Genomic DNA, 16,880 nt, shown 5'->3' on the forward strand with positions numbered 1-16,880 from the left:
CTTCACCTTTCCTATATCTATTCCAGTTCAGTGTCTGTTCAACCACTGGTGAAATAAATACATGTCAAGTTGCCTCTCTCAAATCTCCTTTAGACATATTACTTGCTGAATAAATCCTCATTGGTTGATTTATTATATTGCTCTCATTGTCCTAGTCTCTTGCCTCAAAATCCACATCTTTCTCGGATCGGTACACAGTATGTGGAACAACTATATAGAAATCCAACGTTCAAGGGAGTCTTCATATTTTTATTACTTACACTTACTGAGGGTGGGAATTTGAAAATTATCAAGTCCAATATTTTCAGTTTAAGGATGAGAAGGAGAGAGGGGGGAGGGCTCATGGTTCAAGTTCACTCAGCTTATTAGAAGCAGAGTTAGAATTAGAACTTTAGTTTCTGGACTCCTAATTTAGAGCTCTTTCCACTAAACAATTCCATCCCCTTTTCTAGTGCTAAAGTCTTAAATACTCAGAATTGTTCAGTACCTTTAAATGGCCTAGTGTAAATTCCAAGGACTATTAGGCTTCATTCCTCCTGGGGTCACCCTGACACACAGCCCTAAGCCAGCCATTTTCAGATCGACCCAGGGACCAAAGAAGGTATCTGTGTTATTGAGAGTGGTCACATTAGTGACTACAAGTATCTGCAGTTTTAAGGACTCTTTACGGATCACATTTCCCTGCAAGTTGCACTGCAATGACCCAGACACAACACTGACAGCTGTGGAGTAAATAAATAAAAACAGAGTATTTTGATCCAAGAGGGGGGAGGGGCCAGTGAGAGGTTGGAGACAAGAGGAGAAAGAGGCAGACAGAATGAAGTGGCCACAGCTGTGAAAAAGAACAGATGCTGGCCAGGAGAGAGGGAGAGAGCAAGAAGGGAGGAGAGGGAAGATTAGGGTTCTGCTAATGTCAGAAATATTGAGGCTCTTGGAAAGGGATACAAATACTTGGGACAGGTGGGAAGTGTTTACATTAAAACCAGAATATCAAATGCCTTCCTAGATGCTAGCCAGATCGTTAAAGACCCAAGTTGACCCAAAGGAAAAACTGAAGTCCTTACCCAGGGAACCCATTACGGAGAAAGCCTCCAGAATTCTTGATATTCCATTCAAGTTACTGGACATCAGCTGTGTGTGGCTGGACATCAGCTGTGTGTATCAACATATTGTGCTATAGCCTAATGGATCTCAGTGTGGTCCTCAAATGAATACTATTAGCATCACTAAAGACATGGATAGAAATGTAGTTTTTTTGAGACCTGTTCAGACCTACTGAATCAGAAAATTGAGGGTAGGGCCCGAAATCTGTTTTAACCAACCTTCTAGGTGATTTGGGTGCTCCAGATTGACAGTCTTTGCTCTACTTGCATAACACTGCTCACCTTCCTCAGGGTTCTCCATAAATCTGTCACACCAGGCAACAGGCCTCCCAGTGACCTCACACCTTGTCTGCAGGACTCATGCCCTGACGTTACCCAGCAGAAGTCTCTTCAGAGGGGCAACAGAGGCAAGAGACCCGTAGCATGTACTCCCAACAGCTGGGACAATAAACCAAATGAAGCCACAGGACAAAACTGAAATCCATGCATTGAGATTCCATTTAGTAAGTGATATCTGAGCAAAGACTGACCCCATGCAAGAGCAGCAAGCTCAGTCTCTCGGCCACTTTAAACACCCTCTGCAGTGCCTTTCATTTAAGGAATACAAAACACTATCCATTGGGTTATTGAACTTGAGTGTCTAGAAGAGAACTGGAAAGTTTGGTGGCAAGAAGTTCAGTTTTACATGGAGAAAAATTTATTCTTTATCCCTTGGAACTATTCAGGGGCATTGATTAGCGGCTAGGAGTCAGGAGATCTAACTTCTGGTGCTACCTCTTCTACTGATCTCTGACTCTAGATAGTCACTGTACTTTCTCACCCCTCTTCCTCTCTCCAGAAACGACGAGCTTGATTAAAGAGGGTGTTTAAAATCTTTTTTCAGTTCTCAGAGATAATATCTCTGTAGTGAAGCTGGCTGGTTAGCAAAGCCAATTAGAGCAACTAATTAGGTGAGGCTTCGAAGTTCAGTTCTCTGTGTGGTCTGCAGAGCTTGGCTCAGTACAGTTCATTCTGCTTTCATAAACGTTGGTTTCCAAGGACTCTGGTGGATCACTCTGTATATAATGGCACCAAGTGACTGATCACCACTTGGAGAGACTGACTAAATTGGGCACACTGCTTTGTGCCCAATAGTGTCATGACCTCAACCATAAGGACGTCACAAAATTTTTATTAAAGAAACAACCTTTGAGGTAGACTAGAAAAGAGTTTCTAAGACCAGGAAACCACCTCCTAATTTCCTGGGACCTTTTCCACTAGGTCCTGCCCTTATGTTGAATACCTCAACATATCTAAGGCAAAGGGGTCTCACTTTGCCAAAAGACACATTCTTTTTTTTTTTTTTTTTTTTTTAATTTATTTGGCTGCTCTGGGTCTTAGTTGTAGCATGTGGGATCTAGCTCCCTGACCAGGGATCGAACCTGGGCCCCCTGCACTGGGAGCTCAGAGTCTTAGCCACTGGACCACCAGGGAATTCCCAAAAGACACATTCTTAAAATTACTGAATATCCAAGCTGGAGATTTTTTTAAAAAGGAAAATGCCAGAAACTGACTACTTACATAGTACTAACCCTGTACTAGAAATATATTTTATCATGATTATTTTATCACATTGAGGAACTCTAATCTTACCTTCCCCTTTCACCAGTGGAAACCTGGAATTCTCAGGTGAGAATCCTGAGATGACAGCTCACACCTTTACTTAGAGCAATCTGGTGATCTCTGCAATCTTGTTCCCTTTCCTCATATTCTCCCACAATCACCACTACCCCAAGTTTCATTATCCTCCCAGAAAAAACTTAGAGGTAATACAGAAGTAAGAAAACATGGGAAAGAAAATATCCTTTTGATTTTTTTTTTCATTCCTACTGCCCATTGTAATAAAGAAAGTCCCAAGGATAATTAAGGACTAGCTCAAAAGAACACTTGGGCAATTGTTTTTGTGTACCTAGGCTTCTCTGTCCATGTAATTCTCCAGGCAAGAAATACTGGAATGGGTAGCCCGTTCCCTTCTCCAGGGGATCTTCCTGACCCAGGGATTGAACCTGGATCTCCTGCATTGCAGGAGGATTCTTTACCATCTGAGTCACCAGAGAATCAGCATTTGAAGAAACTTTGTTTAGTTGTAGATCCTGGGCTTCTAACCCCTATTCCATGTCCCGTTGGGAACAGATGGCATTTATTAACACCTATGTTGTCTTTCATGGCTTATAAACCTCAATACCCTCCATCTTATTTAATCCTCATAAACTGTGGGAAGGTGTCACAGTAGAAACTATTATATTAACCTCACGAAAGGGATGAAAACACTGAGACCATGTAAAGTTAAGGAACTGGTCTCAGATTTTACAGGTGGAAAGGGCAGAAACAGAATTTCTGGATCTAAGCCCATTACATCTCTCTTCATAATACAATGATAGACCCTTGCAAACCAAGCAAGAGACCCATCATGGGGATGTATGGCCAAGCTTCAAGTCCAAGCCATTACATGTTGGCTGAAAAGTCAATCTCACTTGCCCCTGGAGAAGATGGGAGAAGCGCAGGAAGAGCTCAGAAATCTTGGCAGTGATGTAAGATGCACTCACCACTTTCTCCTCTCACCACTGAGTCTCAGGTTACTCCTCTAAATATGAGAGGAGAATGAGAGCAGCAGTCATGGAAGATGGCTCTTCTTCTTGATGACCTGCAAGTATCTCCTTATTTGGCTTCTTATTTTCTGTCTGTATCAGGGGATCTCTAAGCTCTGACTTCTGCTAATCCCACTGGCCCTGGGCAGTCAGCTTAGAGCACGAGTTAGGACTCCTCTGCTTTCCGCTTTGTTCCAGGGTCGTGGCTGCCATTCCTGCGGTTCTCCACCTCCAAGGGCCATACCCGCTTTGTGGCTGTCTCTGCTGAGTGCGTTTTCATCACACTTCTTGGCAAAGTGTGCCTTGTGGTCTGGTGAGTCCACATCACATATTTAAGTACATTCGAAAACAATATAAATAATCATATTCAGTTTAACCCTTAACCGACATTGATTTTTATATAAAAGGAAAAATCCCTTTTTTACAAGCACGTTTTACAGGCGCTGACCTTCTTATCCCTAAAAGCAAACAAAACATTAAAAAAGGAGAGAAAAGAAGGGTCTATGTGACACAGTTATTGAATTATTCAAATGCTGGTTTCATTAAAAAGTTTTCAATGATTTTTAATGAAAAATAAAATTATTTTTCAATTACTCCATTGCTGCTTCAAAATATGTAGAGTCTTGTCTTCCCCCATGTGTCCATATTTATTGGCCATCAAAACTCTATGTTATATATTTGAAAGATCACACAAATTTTGACATACATAGTATTATAAAATGCTAAGCTATAAATGTATAGGGTTTCCAAGGTGGCTCAGCAGTAAAGAACCTGTCTGGAATGCAGGAGATGTAGGTTTGATACCTGGGTTGGGAAGATACCCTGGAGAAGGAAATGGCAATCCACTCTAGTGTTCTTGCCTGGGAAATCCCATGGACAGAGGAGCCTGGCAGGCTATAGTCCATAGGGTTGCAAAGAGTCAGACACGACTTACAGACTAGCCAACAACATAAATTCATAAGCCTAATGAAAAGCTCCAAGTGCAAAAGCTGATTATTAAACTTTTCTCTTTTCTTTGATCTTAGGCAAAACTTCTAATATTTCTGGTCCTCAGTTTCTGTATCTATAAAGTGGAAAAAATAATCTTCACATTGTCTCCACTGTATCACAGAATTTTTGTAAAGATTAGAAGAAAACGTTCACAGTAAACAATCTGGAAAACTGTATGGCATCGTACATGTGAGGCATTTTTACTGTGATTATATTTATTTCACTTTTCAACTTTCTCCTCAAGCTCTATACCATGTAATGTGAATCTGCCATCATATTACAGATGTTCCTCTCTTTAGCTGTTTCTGTGTCCTAGGAATATATGACCATTCTGCTTGAGGACTGCACAAATATTTTCATCATCGTTATTTATTTTCTCGGTTATCTGTAATTTGTTACCGTCGTTATTGTTTTAAAATTTAGGCATGCCAGATGCCAGGTTTTATCCTGAAGATGCAGGTTTGTATTATATTTATTTGCTAGTGACTAAAGCAGCAATTTATCTTTTTTATTAATTTTTCTATTATTTTACGATGTCTTGGGGTTTTTATTAGAAAATCACATTCAGTATTTCAATCAGAATATTTATTCAAGCTATTCCACACTTTAACACCAGAGCATAATAAAGTTGTTGCTACATCAGAAAAAATATTTTTCTTTTTGTGAAGAGTAAAAGAATCAGAAATCACTGTTGATATTTTAGATGTCTGCCAGTCACAGACACCTTAAACCTACTGAATTAGCACGTATACATACATACACCCACACAAAAGGCAATGAAATTTAAATTGCTTTACTTATACTGTGGTGGCAGCTGTAAGATTTTGGATAAGTCTTCTTTCCTCTGAGCCTCAGTTTCTCATCATTAAAATGAGATTAGTAACACTCCCTTTATATGATGTATATGTGATTATGGGGAACAGTTATAACAATAGATATGAATGCAATTGATAAACTGTAGAAAGTGACCAGACCAGGGAGAGAATGTGTTTCCCAAATTTGTTGGCCCTGATGGTATTTGCAGGTAGAGCAAAGCCAGGGACCAGGGCCGACATTCACAGTCCATGAATCATAACTTGAATCCTCAGCTGTAAAGTGAAAGGCAAGTCTGAGCCATTTTTTGATTTGTTGTGGTTTTATGCCTTTGAAAGCCACGCCTACCTATATAAGAATACAGAACTTATAAGAAATTCATTTGAAGTGCTTGTTCTATTGGGTTCAGCAACCTGGGACCCAACCCTTTCATAATGAACTCAGGTTGCTTTTGTTAATGGCTTGCTTCTGGTTTCCAAACTTGCCCTTATGTAACCCTGGAGTCTTAACTCAGTCTCAAACTTTAATGAAGACGGAAACCTCGCACATCAGGGCAAAGAACCCTTGTTCTTACAAACCTCCAATCAGCACAGCTTAGGTGTCCAAGGCTACACAAAAGATGCTAGTGTTTCATGGATTTAACAACTAGGCAGAGGCATCCAGATCTCACCCTGAGCTCATTACCATAACCCAGATTAAGAGCACTGTGCTGTGTGCTGTGCTTAGCCACTCAGTCGTATCCGACTCTTTGTGACCCCATGGACTGTAGCCGTCAGGCTCCTTTGTCCATGGGGATTCACCAGGCAAAAATACTGGAATGGGTTGCCATGCCCTCCTCCAGGGAATCTTCCCAACCCAGGGACTGAACCCAGGTCTCCTGGATTGCAGGCGGATTCGTTACCATCTGAACCACCAGGGAAGCCCAAGAATACTGGAGTGGGTATCCTCTCCAAAGGATCTTCCCAACCCAGAAATTGAACCGGGGTCTCCTGCATTGCAGGTGGATTCTTGAGCTGAGCTACCAGGGAAGCCCCCTCCTCTGCCTCCTACCCAGCTATTCCCATTTCAGGACAGACACAGAGACCACAAAATTGCTGTGTGTGCCCAAGCGGGTGATGCGGTAATCCTCAGCTCCTGGATCATCGAACGGCCAGGGAAATGTTAAAAAGCACCAGACCTCGGGTAGCCTCCAGGGGAACTACTGGAATGTTGTTTATCTTCAGACCGCAACAACTGGTCCATTATTTCACAACAGGAAGGTCTATCCTGGGGCTCAAACGTTGAAGGCTTAGGGAAGCAAGGCCTGAAGTAACCCCCCCTTCTCTTCCACCTTCTCTCTCCCAACACTCCTGGACCCTTCTCCCCCGCAACAGTTCAGATGTGAGAGAGAAAAAAAAAAAAAAAAAGATGGGGGGGAGGAGGGTGGACACAGCCAAGGCGGTGACCTTGAAATAGATACAGCTTTCTGAGCAGCTTGCAGTTAATTTAATACTTTGGCTGGGAAGGGACACAGCCTGATCCAACAGGATTTTAGGTGACAGGGAAACTAGAAACTGTGCCTTTTTTTTTTTTTTTAACTGTCTTAACCCCTTGGTTAAGATACCCTTTCTTCTACAGTATCTGCATTTTCAAAAGTTCAGATATATTCTCTTAGATTTCCTATATGATGGAAAGGAGAAGTCAATCATGATTCAAATTCCAAAATGATAGTCAATGCCTGGTAACTCTGTCTTAGCTCCATGTGATCCAGGAAATTCATTTTAAAAAGTCATAGTAAGTAGCTCTGTGATCTTGGATGAATCAATTAACCTCTCTGAGACAGGGTGCGAACACTCAGGAAGCTGACAAGAACTTATAGTCAGGCCCATGAAATGGAGAGGGTGCATGGGCTTTGCAAGTTCAAGCTTCAGAGACCTCCTAATCTCCCAGGCGGAGAGCATAGAACTCAGAAAAACCTCAGCGTTTTGGTTTTCTTTTCTTGCCACATATGGGATCTTAGTTCCCCCAGCCAGGGATCTAACTTGCACCCCCTGCAATGGAATCTTAACCAGTAGACCATCAGGGAGTTCCCTTGGTGCTTTTATTATTTTAAAAAGTGGAAGCAGACTGTTGTTGAGAAAAGAATCTTTATACCCTAGACCATAAGGATATTCCTGAGCTTTTGGGGAGTTACAGTAGGAACCTATTGGTCTTTAATATGCATAAGTGAGTCTCATCACTGCTCTTGCACAAACTACTTCAACTTGGCTATTCTCTCTTGTGATGGAGAGAAGAAAAAGGCTGGATCCAAGATAAATCTTCTGGATAAGCCAGGATGGAGAAGCACTTGACCTCAAGACAGATGAAAAAATGATACTTGTTTAAGTAAAATATAACTACTTCATGGCCAACTCCTTCTTGATCAAATTTTTAGCCCTTAGCATTCTGGCAGGTCAACGCTTACCTACATCTGGTATACCTACCATGCCCAATCTTAGGCATAAAAAATGAACAAAACACATTTTGCGTTAAGGAAAGGTGCAGAGAGAATAAACAGGTTTGAAAAATCAAATCTGATACCAGGCAAAGTGAAGAACAGGTACAAGGAGCATGTGGTGCAATGGAGTGCAAGGAAAATACAGTGAACTCTGGCTGTGAACGTCAAAGAAGCCCATCACGAAACTGGTGCCACGTGACCTGAATCTCAAAGAATATGGGGGTTAGCTCATTTCAAGCTGAAGTCAAAGCAGCCACAAAAGCAAACCAGTGTGAAAATATGAGTGATACATGTGGAAAGTGGTGAGCAATTAGTGAGGCCTTGATAGGTTGTTGGCCATTCCCTCCCACTCTTCCAGAAGAACTCCCACTTTCAAACTGCCCTTTATGGCAGCTTTGAAGTGGGAAAATTCTTTCCAGAGCCATCATAGTGAGGAAGTTGAAAACACAGGTGTGGGGGTCCAACTAGTTCTGTCACTTACCATTGTGTAGTTTTAATCCAGTTGGCCAAGTTCTCTGGACATTAGGTTATACTTCTGTAAAGTGGGAATGATCATATTATCTGTTATCAGATTTAAGTAATAAAAGTACTATAAAATTCTGGCACAGTGCCTGGAACATAATAAGGATTCAGCATTAACTGTTTTCATTGTTACTTGCCTATTTTAGTTCTCTTATTAGATAGGTATTCCTAAAAGTCAAAGGATGATCTGTTCTTACTCTTGGCCCAGAATTTAGAATAATGCTTTGCACAAAAACAGAGGGCTTCTATAAGCACTTAAATATGAATGAATGATTAAATTCATATATAATAAGTGGAAGATCAAATTTCAAATCTGGACTTTTCTATAACCAAGGTTTGACTTTGGCTCATGTAACTGAGCTATACAACTGTCTTAAAACTTTACTGTTTTATAGATGCTAGTAGATACTCTGCTGTGGTGATGTGGGCTCAGGTGGACAGCTGGAGAGTGCGGATGCCAAGACATGGGTCGGAAATTCCTTGGAGCCAGTGCTCTGCCATTGACTGATCTTTCTTTCTAAAGGATATTTACTTGGATTGTGACTGAATTCCTTCAACTGTAAAGCGAAAATAATTACAGTGTCCACTTAAATAGGGTAAACTCATGAAAAGGCATTTGAAACTCTTCAAAAAGGCATTTGGCTAAAATCTAGGTGGATAATGGGATGTCCCAGGATGCCAGGGAGAATTTCGAAAACAATAACCTTTTAAACAAGCCACTTCAACAAACTCCTTATACACTTTCTTACATTCTGAATAAATTCAGAATTAAGGATGAAAAAGAAAAAACCAAAGTTAGCAGCTATGATGTAATAAAACTTTCAGATATTATAAAAGAATATATATACACAGAATACAGAGATATCTAGTTTTTTTGGACGAGGAACTGCCTGCAAAAAAAAAAAAAATGCATTCCTTCCTAAATTACCTGATTCAAATCAGCTAAAAAAGTTCAGCACCAAGGAGGAGTAAAAGGTAAGGACGCAAAAACATCAACAACAACAGAAACCCTTCTGGAATGGATGGATATCCTAGAGGAATAAATGTAGAGACTTCTAAAAAGTCGTTCATACCAATAACCTTGTAGACTTGTGTGGCTATTTCTGTACAATAGATCTTAAAGAGGAGACCTGCTAAATTAAAAAAAAAAAAATGGATGGATAGTCTAACACTTACAGGTAGTGTCAAATTCTCCTGTCAAACTATTGTAGCCAATTATCTTACACTTTGTTCCCAGGTACCCTGTCTCTGACATCCTGGCCAATAGAGTCTACTGAAAAATAGAATAAATTGAAAATTGGAAACAATTTACAACAGTTAATGGATTGACAAAATTTCAGTACAATCATATGATGGACAATTGCTCTACAAAAGGAAAAAAAAGTCACTGATGCACACAGCATCAAAATAAATCTCAAAAGAATATACTGAATGAAAGAAGTCATACAAAAACAATCATATGATTCTATTTGCATGAAATCTCAGAAAAAAAATTTATTCCTAGTGACAGAAATCTGAGGCTGGGAGTGAGAGTGGATTGCCTACGAAATGGCAGAAGGTAACATTTTAAGTGGATGGAATTATTCTATATCTTGATTGGGGGTGTGGTTACAGGCGTGAATATATTTGTCAAGGTACTAATTATATCTCAATAAATTCCATTAAAACGTAAAAGAATAGGACAAAAAGAGGAAGAGAATGAACCCTAGGATTCAAATGTGGCTTGGATTCTATCCAACCCTGGATTTTAGTATTTTTACCCTTCCACAACAACCTGTTTTAGAATATTTTATTTTCACTTTATACTTTTCTAAAAGTTGAAATCTCAATCACCAGGGCACACTTAGATTCTTCCAGGGCTGCCAGGCAAGTAAATTGACTTGGTCTGTAGTCTTTTACATCCAATGTAAATTTAAAGGAGTCATGCTCTGTATGTGCACAAGTGCTTGCTCCCAGAGACATCCACACCAGAGCTGGGCTGCTGCAAGGCTTTAGGGTGCCTTCTTCTCTACAGAGAGCTTAACTTGGCTTTGACTCTCACTGAACCCTTTCCCACCCCAGAAATCTTTGCACTTACCTCTTCTTGCAGTCTTTTGAGTATATTCTCTTGTGGTTCAAGGATCTTCCTCTCACAATTGAAATAACAGAAAATTATGAACAAATTTCTAAATATACATGTTCCTACAAAACATTTTCACATTTATTATCTCATTGTATCTTCATCAATTCTGTAAAATAAGAATGGTTCCCATCACTTTCAGGATATAATTTCCACTCTTCAGGTTAGCTACAAAGTCCTTCTATCTATCTGGCTCCATCTTGCCTGGCTTGCCTCATCTCTAATCTAGTTACCTACATCCATCCAACCTTTCCTCCAGCTAGCCTGAGACACTAAGTTTTCCTATTCTTTCATTGCCCCCAGACCTCAATACATATTACTCTTTCTTCCAGACACAATCTCCCATCTTTGCCTTCTTGCCTAAAATTGAATTATCTCTAAAAGTTGGCCTGTATCAACCCTTTGAAGTCCACCACTAACTGCTCCCAGGACTGTAAGAAAGCAGAGCACTCTTATTATTGGTTTCCCAGATTTCCCCCTGTGAACTCCTAGAGGCCAAAGACATTGTCTATATTACCATCTAGCCCCAAGGTGACTGATATAATGACAGATACATAGGAAGTACTAAAAAGGCTTTTGCTGAATAATTGATTTGACATGAACTTTCTGGATGAAAGAATGACCGTCTAATGTCTAAAGCTGAATTCCATGCTCAGAGGAGGAAGCAAAAACCTGATTCTGAGCTCTACACTGAGTTCTACACATGGCTTAATGGCGTGACTGTAGTCTTTTTGTTTGTCAAGAAATATCTGAGGCCAACTTAAGGACACGAGACTGTAATTTCACTGTGTCGATCTCAGCTGAAACTAAGGTGTGCTGGAATGAGACAGTAATCACTTAACTGCCTTGTGCCTAAGAACACTAATATTTTGGCCCTTCCAGACAGGCTCAGCAATGTGATTAGGAGCCATTTGAAAAATGACACCCCACAGTAAAATGGAGCTTTGTGGCCTTTTCCTCAATGCCAGCTTCTGATCCTTTAAAGCCTTCTTTAGAAACATTTTTTTTTTCTTTTTCTTGTGTGTTTACAAAAAAGTGAGAATAAGAACTCTCTTCAGAAACTACTCTCAGCTGCCAAATTATCCAGTATTTATTTAGGCAATATTCAAGTCTCTGCATTTAGAATAAACCTAAAATCATCTTATCCAATAGGCTAATGAAAGTCTATGCTAGATTATGTGACTAGACATTATACTTTGCTAAATTCTTACAAGCAGTAAATGACTGTGAATTTGGTCCTCTTTTTTGGTCTTCCTCGTTTTTTGTTGAGACTGTAGAGATCATATTTGTCTCTGTCGATGTTTTTACAGTGCCATCATTAGCTAATAGAATTTCAGGTTTGGACAGGAATATGTTGTTGGATCAGTTCTGTACAATTCTCTGCCAAATGGCTCTGGAATTTCTGTTTGCAAACTCCCTCTACAAAGAACTCACTAACTCTTAGGATCATTTCATCCCATCTTTGAACAACACTGGCTATTTCACCTTGTGAAATCATTTTCCCTGGAGCTTCCATAACATTAGTCCTAATCTAAACCTTAGAGCACAAGTATAATGCCTCCTCCATGCCACCTCTTCAGATGTATGAAGATGAGAAAGGTAATTCCATTAAATCTTCTACAAGTGATTCCCTCATAGGAAGTGGTTTGAGTCATGTCCCTGGAGGATTCCTCTGGTTGTTGATGTCACTTAAAAGTCTGCTCCCTAGATTTAGTAGCTGCCGTCCAGATATTCTCTGATGAAATACAAAGAGCAGGACCATTGACTACCTCCCTCATCAGTTTACATGAGCCCTACAGCTCTTTCCTTGATCTTATATTTTCTATTCTGCTTTCAAAGTTGCCTTTTAGTTTATTCTTTCATGATGCGTGGACACTTGTTATGTTGTCTTTCCATTATGCTATTAAAACTTGTAGCACATTTGGTATTTCCGATATAGAAAACAGAGCACACAAAGAAAATTGTAATACATTTGCATATAATATTTCTTATAGCCCCACTTCTGCCTAGTGGCAAAAATTATTACCTTGTTATTTGACTTTGCTTTTTCCTAATCATGCGATTTCTCCAGGTCCACAGGCTGCCATCTCTGATCCTCCAAAAGGATGCACAGACCATTCCCCATCCCTTCCATGCCACTTTGAGGCTGCAGGCACTTCAGATGTACAACTTTCATCTTTTTTGCCCAGACCCAATGCAGCACCAACCCTTGTTCAGTGCTGCTCCTCTAGCTAGATGAAGTACCCAAGAACCTGCCAGAATCCATTTAGGAAACAGGTTCCTGATCAGCTATTAATTTCAGATCTCCTCACCTGAGGAAAATGTAACACTTAACCACTCACCTTCCAACTCCTTCAAGTTAATCCCTGAGTAGGGGGAGTCACTTTCTGAGAAACTTTCCTTAGCCTCTCACCAGTTTGTTCATCTCTCTTCCCCATTTCCAGATTTTTATCTAGCCACAGTCAATATAAAACCATTCTAAACTTGTTCCTGCTAGGCCAAAGTCAGTTCCATGTCAGAACCTTTTTTATGAATTTCGGAAAGACCCAGTTTCTTAAAAGTCCCATAGCATTTTCTCTGAAGGTTTTCCTCACTCTCATGGGCTTTGAAAAGCCTATTTTGAAACTAAAAAAATTGAGCCTTTCCTCATATCTTGTTTCTGAACTTCTGCTGTAAAAATTTACCCTGAGGGTGTGAGGCTAAAGAGAATAGTTCCTGGGGCCAAGAAATTGGAAGGAGGTAAGTGTCAGACTTTATTTTTGGGGGCTCCAAAATCACTGCAGATGGTGATTGCAGCCATGAAATTAAAAGACACTCACTCCTTGGAAGGAAAGTTATGACCAACCTAGATAGCATATTCAAAAGCAGAGACATTCCTTTGCCAACAAATGTCCATCTAGTCAAGGCTATGGTTTTTCCTGTGGTCATGTATGGATGCAAGAGCTGGACTGTGAAGAAAGCTGAGCACCGAAGCATGGATGCTTTTGAACTGTGGTGTTGGAGAAGACTCTTGAGAGTCCCTTGGACTGCAAGGAGATCCAACCAGTCCATTGTAAAGGAGATCAGTCCTGGGTGTTCTTTGGAAGGACTGATGCTGAAGCTGAAGCTCCAATACTTTGGCCACCTCATGCAAAGAGATAACTCACTGGAAAAGACTCTGATGCTGGGAGGGATTGGGGGCAGGAGGAGAAGGGGATGACAGAGGATGAGATGGCTGGATGGCATCACTGACTCAATGGATGTGAGTTTGAGTGAACTCTGGGAGTTGATGAGGGACAGGGAGGCCTGGCATACTGTAATTCATGGGGTCGCAAAGAGTCGGACATGACTGAGTGACTAAACTGAACTGAAACACACCAATTGGGCTTCCCTGGTGGCTCAGTGATGAAGAACCCACCTGCCAATTGAGGAGACACAGGTTCGATCTCTGGGTTGGGAAGACCCCTTGGAGAAGCTAATGACAACCTACTCCAGTATTCTTGCCAGGGACAATCTATGGACCAGAGGAGCCTGGTGGGCTACAGTCCTTAGGGTCCCAAAGAATCAGACACAACTTAGTGACTAAAACAACAGCAATAAGAACAACATCAGCACATCAATTAATACTTTAAAATCTTATTCAAGTTTCTGGAAAATAAAATGGTTGAATTCCTTGCCTGGAAGGAGTCATTAAAAAGTGTTGATAATCCAGAATTTGCACCCCAACCTTTCAATCATCCAGGTGCTCCTGCTGCAGTTTCTTAAGAGACAGGCTCTGCAAGACACCTTATTCCTCCTTCTTTATTATTCTTCTATCCAAGTGAAATCACAGAACATATTTCTATCTGACTTATCTCCTGTTCAGTTAAAATAAGTGCAAGTCACAAAAAATTCCTTTTTGTCCTTAGAATCTCGGGTAGTTATTAGAGTCCCAGTGCAGACTCATGTCACAAATGGACAGGTCATCCTGGGGATGCACAGACACTAGGAAGGGTTAACGGCAGGCCTAGGATGGTGAGGAAGGGGGTGGCTGTTCCTATTCAGATTGCATCCATATGTTGGTCTGCTAACCTAGAAAGTGGGCTTCCCTGGTGGCTCAGATGGTAAAGAATCTACCTGCAGTGCAGGAGATTCGGGTTTGATCCCTGGGTCCGGAAGACCCCTTGGAGAAGAAAATGGCAACCCACTCCAATATTCTTGCCTGGAGAATTCCGTGGATAGAGGAGCCTGGCAGGCTATAGTCCATGGAGTCAGAGAGTCAGGCACAACTGAATTCCAACTCACACACATAACCTGGAAAGTGTTCACCACTTTTTCACCCACTTTTCCTGGGTGAAAAAGAAGGGTGCTATGAAAAAGTGATGACCAGAAAGGAAGGCTATTCCACCTCTCCTCACTTGTAAGCCTGTGCAGATCTCCACTATAAGAGTGCTTTTCATTTTTTAAATTGAATTTGATACATCTTTATTAATTAGTTCCTTATGGATCAATCAACTATTCAAATTATGCAGTGTTTTCTAGGTCCTAGTCTCAAAACCAGGTGAGTGAAGGAGTGTGTTGCTCCACAGGAAACATCAAGAAAGTCCCAGGACTGGGGTCAGGCTAAGGTGAATAGTCAGAATGAGAAAGACACATTATGGCTCCAGTGAAAGAGCAATGAAGAAACTGGTGAAAAAGAAAAATCTCATTGGCTGAGAGAGTCAAGAGGCTTTGAAAAGGAAGATTTAACCTGGGGTGTCATTTTTATTGCATTTCTAGCACCTTTCCTCTGCAACCCAGTTTTACCATAATCCACTGTGAGCTCAGGTAATGCAAACTCATTTTCACATCAGCAAAAGGGATTAAGAAAGTAAATCTTCAGAGGGAGAAAATATCCATGATGTATTTTAAAGCTGGAATGCTATATAAATGATTTTCCATCCACTCTTTTGTATTATTCATGCCTCAGTTCACACTCATGCCCATGAATAAATGAAATTTAACAAATGTTGTTTGGTTCACAGTGACCCAGAATCACCCTAGAACCTGAAGATCAGCTGTGTTCCATTCCAGGGGCTCTTAGAGCATGAATGTGACGGCCTTGGAGATAAACAAAATCAAAAGACTTCCACAGTCTTTTCAAACTTGTTTTGATAAACAAAATATCACGCACCCACATTGAATTGCATCTGAAAGTCAAAGTAATTAAAATATTGTAACGAAAAGGCAAATCAGATCAATGGAACAAAGCGTGCTACTGTGTATTCACGGTACAAGTCTCCCTTGAACGTTTACAGACCCTCCATACAAAACTAAGATATAGATCAGTGATTGGTGAACTGTGGCCTGCAGCCTGTTTTTGTATGGCCCATGAACTAAGAATGGCTTTTACATTTTTAAACGGTGGTGAAAAAATACCAAAAGAAAAATAATACTTCATGACATGTAAAATTTATATGAAATTCAAATTTTGGTCTCCAGATATGAAGTGTCATGGCAGTCCAGCCACTCTCACCCTCTTGGCCACGGCTTGCTTTGTGTAACACCAGCAGAGCAGAGGGTGTGCAAAAAAGATCATGTGGCCTCCAAGTCCTGAAACATCTACTATCTGACCCTTTACTGGAAAAAAAAAAAAAAAAAGAAACTATCCCATATTTGCTTTCTTTTAAAGATGAAAAAATTAAACCCAAGGAGACAAAAGATATCAGGATCATTCAGCTGGTATTTGGCAGAAAGTGAAGTGAAAGTGAAAGTGAAGTCACTCAGTGAGTGCTCTTTGTGACCCCATGGACTGTAGCCTATCAGGCTCCACCTTCCATGGGATTTTCAGGCAAGAGTGCTGGAGCGGATTGCCATTTCCTTCTCCAGGGGATCTTCCAGACTGAGGAATCAAACCCTGGTCTCCTGCATTGCAGGCAGACGCTTTACCATCTGAGCCAGAGACAGCGCTAAAACTCAGCCATCTAAACCCCATATAGTGTCTTCCCTCATTATACTACATGGCCTGGTGGGAGGACAGTCCTAAACATTATAGAGAGCAAGCCTGTGACTAAAGAGGCTGTGGGAACCAGAGCCATGGTTTCAAGATTTTAAGAGCATATGTGAATAATATGCTTCCTAAGGAAAGGAGAAAACAAAGCAAAACAACACTGAAACTAATCACGAAAGTGTGTGGCAAAATTGTTTCACACGTGTAGCGCATGCCCTGCTGTGAGAAGTGGCCATCTAACCTGGTCTGGACCGAACGCTGTGTGTCTTTTGGTCCCAGTACC

General features: G+C 40.8%; 1 pseudogene; it reads left to right on the forward strand.

Annotated features, from left to right (window-relative positions):
- The first annotated feature begins 10,079 nt into the window (after positions 1-10,079).
- LOC114111384 (abasic site processing protein HMCES-like) overlaps positions 10,080-16,880 on the forward strand; it is a 31,726-nt pseudogene continuing 24,925 nt past the window's right edge.

The sequence above is a fragment of the Ovis aries genome, chromosome 1 (assembly GCF_016772045.2).
Source record: "Ovis aries strain OAR_USU_Benz2616 breed Rambouillet chromosome 1, ARS-UI_Ramb_v3.0, whole genome shotgun sequence".
Classification (NCBI taxonomy): domain Eukaryota; kingdom Metazoa; phylum Chordata; class Mammalia; order Artiodactyla; family Bovidae; genus Ovis; species Ovis aries.